This window comes from Diadema antillarum, unplaced genomic scaffold, assembly GCF_040938485.1.
Source record: "Diadema antillarum isolate AM-2024a unplaced genomic scaffold, OU_Dant_1.0 seq00001348_RagTag, whole genome shotgun sequence".
NCBI lineage: Eukaryota > Metazoa > Echinodermata > Echinoidea > Diadematoida > Diadematidae > Diadema > Diadema antillarum.
The window spans coordinates 1,052,464-1,062,494 of NW_027272113.1; positions in this window are offsets into that span (position 1 = coordinate 1,052,464).

The window sequence follows — 10,031 nt, forward strand, 5'->3', positions numbered from 1 at the left end:
TTGCTCCCATGAAATATCTGCACGCTCACCCAAACATAAATTCAACCCTCGACATAACCTTATTTCCCTAAGCCTATCATAACCCTAACCCTAATTCCTTGCAGAAAATAAGATCGGTGAAATTTTCGCAGAAGCAAAGATTGTGTCATCCGGAAAGGTTCGTTATTATGACAAAGGGTAGTTAGTTTGAAAATGAGAGGAATCACCGCTATTCCCGAGGTTTGTTGATCGGAAGTTCCATAATTGAATCCGACAGTAAAAAACAACAACAACAGCAGCAACAACAATAACTAGGTATGCTAACAAACTTTCGTAATCATTTACCTGATATCAGTTAATAAATAACGAGTCTTCAGAATAACGAACCTTTTTCTTTCTTGGATTTATTTGATTTACGAAATTTGGAATGTACCCCTGGGGAAGCGAATGATTCGGCCCACCCTTGTATCCACATGCTATTACCGGGTCTTAAAGTGGTGCGAAGTGGTGCAAAATGATTTGTCAAAATAACACTAGATATGATGATAACAGTCATAATCACGTTGCGTTGCTGATATACCCAACTGCACATTACAAAATAGAAGTCATGATATGCATAATTCCCTCCTCTTTTTTTTTTACTGTGAAGATAGACATCATACACTACAAAAAAAAAGAAAAAAGAAAAAGTGAAGTTATGCTTGCTGCCACCACATTCCATCGGAAAAAAAAAAGATCCTCGTGAATTTCTGCTGTCTTAACGCAATGTTATTATACTAATGATGCACAGGATAGAGTGTGTTAGTGAAGGTGCGGCGCGCTCGAGAGTATTGACAATGGTGCGACATGCACGAGGCGCAGCCGAGTGCCTGTTTGCAACCGTTGTCAATACTCGAGAGTGAGCCGCACCTTCACTAACGCCACGAAATAATCCTGTGCATCATTAGTTTTATAAAATGGGTCGAAAACTAACTTCATTATTCACGTACCTTTGTGGGTCAATACCAGTCAGCTACATGTAGCACTCGCTCAAAAGTCAAGATGTCCGAAGATGTTCGTCCCATACCCAAACATTTACGCACGTCGCACTCGGAAATCCCGCACACTGATAAGTACTGTACGTACGCATAAGAGTATACGTACGCCACGTACTGTTATGCACAAGAAAGGCCGCCGGCTGTTGTGGCAGCCCGCGGCCCGAACTAGAAGTTGTTTACAGGATTGACAGCGCGTATAGTAGCGCGTGACGCACTTGTAACAACTGATTGAGTGCGCACTGCTAGTGTAAAACATTGTGACGTACGTCAGGCCAGGGAGGTGGAAGAGAGACTCTTCTTAGTGCTTACCTGAAGAAAATAATGCACGCACACGTGACTCATTTCAGCGCTTCCAATTGGCTACATTCTTGAACCCATTTTATAATACGGTTTATAATTTCGAAGGTAGGTGGTGTGCACCTTGTTTTTGTTTTCCTATTGACGAGCTATGCCAGTTTCGGAATAATCTTCTGAATAATGAATCTTGTTTCATTTTCTGATACATGAGTTATTAGAGAAAGAGGTCCTACCATTTGTAATGACTGGGTCTATAGTCTGGGAGACACGCACACCAACATGGCGTGAATAACCCTGATGGAAAGAACACAGTGTACCACAGTGTGAGAAACACAGTGTGAACACAATGTGAACACAAAGTAAACACATTGTGAACACAGTGTATTCAAAGTGTAAGAAACACTGTCTTAACACTATGTGAACACATTGTGTTCACAGCGTGAGAAACACAGTGTGAAATCTCTCCACACTGTTGAATTCGAGCGTTTTCACATAGCCGACTATGTGACCACACTGTGGACACAATGTTGGACACTATGCTCTCTCTTCCAGCCACTGAGCGGGCATGGGGGCATGGGTTTGCCTTGTGTGATGATGTTACATCTACGGATAACATGTACCTCAAATTAGAAGGCACATTTAACATTAAATCTTTAGAGTTGAAACGTAGTTAGCGTTGATATAACATTCAGGGTTGAAATGTAGGACACGGTTACTGTTCCATGCAGAATTAAAATGTATTACAATACTACGGTTGATACTACATTCAAGGTTGAAATGTAGTACACGGTAAGTGTTCCATCTTGGATTAAAATGTATTACAATACTACGGTTGATATTACATTTAAGGTTACATGATTACATTATATAGGTAATGACGTCACTGGCGGGGGAGGGAACATACCGAATTTTCCACCCGAAGGGTTGGAAATGCTATTGAGGGAGGTTATAAGTCCCGAGACGAGGTCAGGGGACTTATAGCCTCCCGAAATAGCATTTCAAACCCTTCGGGTGGAACGTTTCGTACATGTTCCCTCCAACAAAAATCATCATCTGTTATGTAATATGGGTTAGTCATATACGTCAAATACGTCAAGGACAACCACCAGCACAACGCACTCGATTGCCCGCTCGCGCATTGCGCAGAGCTAAATTCACTGTGAGCGCGGTCCTAGGCCTCTGTCATTTGTTACGTGAAAAATGCTGTGAGAACATTACTAGAATGTTCGCCCATGGACGAACATAACGAATGTGCCTCCATTACGTTAATGTGTTTAGCCAATCACTAAACGGCTTTGAATAACCCATTTGATATTTAGCGTTGTTATGGCATTAAGGGGTTGTACCATGTAAGCGGCGATGTACCTTTTAATCAGGGAATATAAAGCTTTCTATCATCCGACAGGTCCGCGGATGATAGGAACGGTTAGAGCGGTGGTGGATCGACCATACGTTGACCAGGGGGTGTCTTATCAACGTTTGTCAGCGCTGACAATTTCAGCAAAACCGTTGGTTTTGATTGGATGAGATGCTCTGGTCACTGACTGTTACTATTGGTGATTGTCAGCGCGGACAAACGTTGATGAAACGCCCCCTGATCCCGCCCTGTTTCCATACACATGCAATTTCAACGCTGTTTGTTACCCACCCGAAAAATATAAAGCAAATTCTTTACTTCTAAATGCTACCAAGTCAATCTAACGAAGTAATTTCACTACGTATTTGAAAGGTTGATGTGTTTTTCTCGCGAGAAGAGATTAGGATCACATACATCTTTGACCCCCCCCCCCCATAAAACAATACGGAGAGCTATTGAATATTTCAAAGCAATAAAGCTTATGAGTTAACTATCCTCATTAATAATCAAATCACTTTAACAAAATGGATGGTTAAACAGTGGCTGAAAAAAAAATGCGTCAGAAAAAAATTGATGAGCAAATGGTGGAACCCAGAGAATACAATTATGTAACTGAAACGTCTAGTCGCTGGCGTTTCTTTGCTCGTGTAAAGTGTAACAGTTATCTGTTTTATGTTTAAAAAAAAAGAAATTGAAGAGTTTGTTCGCAAAAGCCGATAAGTCCATTTTTGAAGATTTTGAAGTACGGTCTCTGTCATAAAGTACAAAACAACACCTTTTACATGATATATTGGTCACAACATAATAAGGTACATTTTTGAAGTTATGGTCAAAAGAAGAAAACACTTTTTTTTATTATTCTGTTTATTTTTCTTGATCTTTAATCGCAAATATCTCCATTTGGCAAATATGGACTTATCGTTGTTTGCGAACAAACTCTTCCGTTGTACATGCTTTATACTTTGTGTTGATGTTTTTTCTTTACATCAAGTTGTGGAAATGAAATGAAATAAATGTACTAGGTTAAAAACTCGAATTTCAGCACAAAGCAAACAACTTTGACTCAACGCTTTGATTACATGTTTTAAGCAAACTTGTAAAATTATGTTAATGAATGATAATGTATTGTCGAGTGCGTATGCCTATCTATACAGAAAAATGTATTCGATTATGTGCATAAATATTATATATATATGAAGAGTTTGTTTGCAAAAACCGATAAGTCCATATTTGCGAAATGGAGATATTTGGGATTAGAGGTCAAAAAAATAAAGAGAAAAATAAGAAAAATTTTGCTTCTTTTGACCATAACTTCAAAAGTGTACCTTTATATGTAGTGACCAATATATCATTTAAAAGGTATTGTTTTGTACATTATGACAGGGACCTTAACTCAAAATCTTCAAAAACCGATAAAATCCATTTTTGAAGATTTTGAAGTACGGTTTCTATCATAAAGTAGATAATAATACCTTTTAAATGATATATTGGTCACTACATATAAAGGTACTTTTTGGAGGTTATGGTAAAAAAAGCAAGAATTTTCTTATTATTCTCTTTATTTTTCTTGAGCTTTAATCGCAAATATCTCCATTTGGCAAATATGGACTTATCGGTTTTGCGCACAAACTCTTCATATATGTATATTTATAGTATATACATCACATTGGCTATTAAATTGACAAAAGAAATTAGGTTACAAGAATGTCAATAGTGTTAATACGAAAATGAATTCATCGATTACATTCATAAGTGTATATTTAGCATTTTTCAAATTTATGTTTTAAATCATTAATACCAAGAATCAGCTGCTCCTTCAGTAACGAAGAAACGTCTTCATAACTGTCCTGAATCTCTACTAGTTAATCGTGCCAAAAATGAGACTACTTTCAATAAGCAGAGTATGGCTAAGCTATGTAAAATGAAAATAATTAGAGCGTAGAGACTAAAGCTGCACATAATACAAATGTGTTGTTTTATTTGAAAGCTGAAAATGGTGTCTCTGTGCTTGCGTCTGTTTTGTTGTATCGGAATTGGGTAAGAACTAAAATTGCAATGGGTAATCTTATCATTAGAACATAATATATATATATATATATATATATATATATATATATATATATTCTACATATATGATAAATGTAAATCCTCCGTGATGTAATATCTCGATGTCATACTTACCCTTCGTTTCATTTTGATATTTTGATGAATATGTTTTTTTTTCTTTGTAAACTTTGTCCAGGATAATTTTGCAGAAACCAAAAAGTGACATCATATGAATGTTATAATCATCTCCATTAAAATTAAATGCGATCTCCTACTAAAGAGAGAGAGAAAAAAAAACACACGTTATTTTGCTAATCGCTCAATTAATTTCGTAATCAATCGCTTCGTGAAGCAAAGACAAATATGCATAAAGATATTGACCGCTTTTTAGGTCGCAGTTCATATTGCCCATATGGAATGTAATATCATGGCAATGAGATCCCGAGTGATTGAAAATGGATCAATGGATGCCCATTTCAATAATGTATCATCCAAACGCTTATAAAACTTGTGATTTACTTGCCTACGATATTAAAGGTTTTTACTTATCCAGTATCGGTTACAGTTCGCTATGTCGAAGGTTCGACAATGAAATAAGGCTTCTCCTTCCAAAGGTTCTTAATTATTTATTAAACTCTTTATTCGCTTCTTACAAAGCACATATTATAGTATATACAATAAAATATTCCTAAAAACATGCAGATACAATGTATATATATGGATACAGAAATGAAGTATTAAACACACACACACACACAAATAACAAACACACACATAAATTCAAAAATGCCTTCACGGAGATTTTCTGTTATTAATACATTTGATATTCGGTATAAATAATTACAATGCATCTTCCTTTCATTTTGTTTGTTTGTTCATTTTCCTACTGAGAACATGAAAAGCCACAAACGAATGTATTCTGGAAAACTGTTGCGTTATTTTCTCATAAGCTGATTTGGAAGTCTCATTATGTAAGCGCAGAGCGGTAGAAGAAAATTCGGGAAAAGGGGGGGGGGGGGGGTTATAGACCTATTTAAGATGAATTGCTTTAGAATTCAACGATCCGGTGTAAGTTAGTGTCATAGTTGTAGCTTGGAAAAAAAAAATCAAATGAAAAGCAAGAGGATGAACAATCAGGGTAAAATTGAATGACTATGAAGCGTTGTACACCTTTCTTCTTCTGTCATGTGCGTGTGTCTTCGCTACTACATAAAAAAATCGAGTAAAAATTTTCACTCTTAAAGGAGTGAATACAAAAAGGAGTGAATCTAGAGTGAAATTGGAGTGAATTTTGAGTGAAAATGTTCATTTTCACTCGTTTTACAGTGACGTCAGGGATCACTCCAAAATCTTCGAGTGATCCCTGAGGTCACTCCAAAATGAGTGAATAATGAACATTTTCACTCGAAATTCACTCGAAATTCACTCTTTTTTGTATTCACTCCTTTAAGAGTGAATATTTTCACTCGATTTTTTTAGAGACTATGTCAAGGTTTGTACTATAAAACTTATATTGATGAGTCTTAATAATAAAGAAATAACGACATTGAATGGAGTTGTTCACAAATGCAAGGTTACCAGACACTGCTCTTACATTGATCACCTAAAGATAAACCTTTGAATAGTCAAATCTCAATGGCAGTCAAAATAGCCAATAAAACTCTTGAATCTCTCAAACTCTTCAAAAATGCAAGTGTTGAATCAACCACATTCGGATTTGCACCCTCAACATAACCGTCAAGGTAATTTCAATTTATTGACAATTTAAAGAGGAACTCCTAAAGGAAGTCCTAAAAAAGATGGGCCTTACCTTTTATTTAGACCACTCTGTTTTTTTTTGGATATCTCGGCCATTTCACCGATTTTGATCAAAATGAACTTTGAATTCCTCTTTAATTTAGTTTTTTAATCACTTTGGAAATGTCCAAGAATGAAGTCCTAATAAAAGTTGGGCGCAAACATTATTTGGAACCGCCTGGTTTTTTGATATTCCAAAGCGAATTATCATCAGATAAACTTTGATTTCCTTTTTAGAATATGCTCTTTCACATTTCTTGACTAGTTTCTCAATATCTCTCTCTCACGCATACACACACACACACACACACATACAAATCCAATGCCGCATCTCAACCAAAGGGTCACATATTATGTGACCCTGCACCTCAAAACAAACAAAAAGTCGCCAGACATGAATTTTTGTTAAGACCATATTCTGAAAGAGCAGACTTTAAGCTTTAAAATGATGTATAACTCAAATCAAATGGACTCTCCTAACCTACCTAAATATTGGAAAGAAAGTACAAAATCAGGAAAAGTGTGAACTTGGAAAAGAGGCTGTGAAGTACAGTGTCTATTCAAGCGCTTAATCTTTACCAAACCGTGCTGGCTGTGCGATGAATGGGACAAAAAACAGGAAGTAAACCACCAGAGTAACAACAATGAAGGGATTATCAGATTAAACTGATATTAAGCATGCCTCATTAACACACTCTGTCCATAATTAATGCCAACTTTCAAAGCAGTAGCATTATCCTTTCAAAAGTTATTAGAGTTGAAAGTGAAGAGTGTGGACAAGGTTTTTCAGAAATGAGAAAGGGATTCTAAAGACACACCTAATCACACTATTCTACCAGAAATGTTCGAGATAAACTGCTAAAAAACACACTTTCCTGCCCGTTTTATGATACCAAATTTTAGCATAATGTAAAAGAAGACCCGCTCTTTCAGAAAATATGAAAAAGTCAAGTTCGGCTAGGTTGACCTATTTCACTTATTTTCAGTCCTCACGCAAAATCAGTGTGTGCGACTTTATGTTCGTTTTGAGGTGCACGGTCACATATACGCATTCTTAAAACACACACACACACACACACACACAAACGCTTTAATGGCTATATATGTGACACTGCACCCAACGGCGTAGCCAGGATTTAATCTTAGGGGGGGCGGTTAGTCTGCGAGGGAGCGAAGCGACCGAGCCCGAGCGAGCGGAGCGAGCGAGGGGGGGGGGGGGGGGAGGGTGTTGGAGGGGGGTGTCCCCCCTCCCACGGTAAGAACTTTTTGCATTTTGATGTTGTAAATGGTGCAATTTGATGCATGTTTTTGCGCGTTTTATCGACGTGAAACAGTCCCGCTTGTTTAAGGTAGCAGTATATTTTAGTGTAGATTATTATTGAACAATTTGCCTATAAAATGGTATAATTTAAACACACTTCTTGTATTAATTCTTTTCACTGAATATCATGAACGCGACTGAACCCGAGCGAGCGGAGCGAGCGAAGGGGGAATGGAGGGTGTGGGAGGGGGTGTCCCCCTCCCACGATAAGAACTTTTTGCATTTTGATATTGCAAATGGTGCAATTTGATGCATGTTTTTGCGCGTTTTATCGACGTGAAACAGTCCCGCTTGTTTAAGGTAGCAGTATATTTTAGTGTAGATTATTATTGAACAATTTGCCTATAAAATGATATAATTTAAATACACTTCTTCTATTAATTCTTTCCACTGAATATCATGAACGCGACTGAACCCGAGCGAGTGGAGCGAGCGAGCGAGGGGGGAGGGGAGGGTGTGGGAGGGGGGTGTCCCCCCTCCCACGGTGAGAACTTTTTGCATTTTGATGTTGCAAATGGTGCAATTTGATGCATGTTTTTGCGTGTTTTAACGAGTTGAAACAGTCCCACTTGTTTAAGGTTGCAGTATATTTCAGTGTAGATTATTATTGAACAATTTGCCTGTCAAATGGTGTAATTTAAATACACTAGTCTTCTTGTATTAATTCTTACACTGAATATCATGAACGCTGTCTGTTCAGCAATCAAACAGAAAAAGCATGCACACGAGGGTGTAGATAGGGGCATATCCCCTGCCACACGAAGGTGATTTTGCGTTATCAGACATGAAATTCAGCGATCTGGTGCAAATTTTTGGTGCAATACTTTTTCATCGAAGTGTTAAAATCACGGAATTTAGCTCTTATTCCGAATGTGCACCATTTGTGTGTATGTATAAAGTCTAGTGAGGTAGAGCTTAGGGGAAGGGGGATTCCCCCTCCCGCTCGTGGAGCTTTTGCGTTTTTTAGAATTGAAATAAAGCGATCTGGGTATAGCCACAGTCTACTTCTATGCATGGCGGGGGGGGGGGGGGCAAGCAGGGAGAAGGCGTGGGCGAGTGTTATCTCCACCCTTCCCTTCCGATGGAGCTTTTGCCTTTTTAAGGTTGAAATTGAGATATCTCGTATACGCATATTTGATGGAATCAACATTTGGGAAATCACCCCCCCCCCCCCCCCCAAAAAAAAAAAAACTGATGGGGGGGGGGGCTGAGGGAGGAAAGGGTCGATTAAAAGGGGAAATTCCCCTTATACATGAGGGAACCTTGAGTTTTCGGAATATAAGTGATAAGGCTTGTGCACTCAGAATTATTCATAATTTTTTGTAAATCTAAAAAGTGTGCTTAGCTAGGGAAAGAGGCACAGAGGGGGAGGGTTTGGGAGGGGGATACCCCCTCCCAAGCACGAGAAATTTTGCATATTTTGAATTGAAATTCAACGATCTGGTGCACACTTTGAGTGAAATATAAAAAAAAACAAATATCTTATTTGATGAAAGGTTGCGAAGGAGACCCGCTTCATGTGCATGCATACAGTATACACGCATTTTTTTTCCGCCTCCCAAATCCCCGGTCCAAATCTTAGGGGGGGGGGGGGGGGGGCGACCGCCCCCATCGCCCCCCCCCCCCCTGGCTACGCCAGTGACTGCACCACAAAACAAACATAAAGTCGCCAGACATGAATTTTTAGTTAAGACCATATTCTGAAGTAACAGAGTTTAAGCTTTAAAATGGTGTATAACTCAAATCAAATGGACTCTCCTAACCTATCTAAATATTGGAAAGAAAGCACAAAGTCAGGAATAGTGTGAACTGAGAAAACAGGCTTTGAACTACAGTGTCTATTCAAGCGCTTAATCTTTACCAAGCCGTGCTGGCTGTGCGATGAGTGGGACAAAAAACAGGAAGTAAACCACAGGAGTAACAACGATGAAGGGATTATCAGATTAAACTGAAATTGAGTATGCCTCCTTAACACATACTCTGTCGATAATCAATGCCAACTTTCAAAGCAGTAGCATTATCCTTTCAATAGTTATTAGATTTGAAAGTGAAGAGTGTGTACAAGATTTTTTTTTTTTTTTCAGAAATGAATAGGGGACTCTAAAGCCACACCTAATCACACTATTCTACCAAAAATGTTCGAGATAAACTGCTAAAAAACACACTTTCCCGCCTGTTTTATGATCCCAAACTTTAG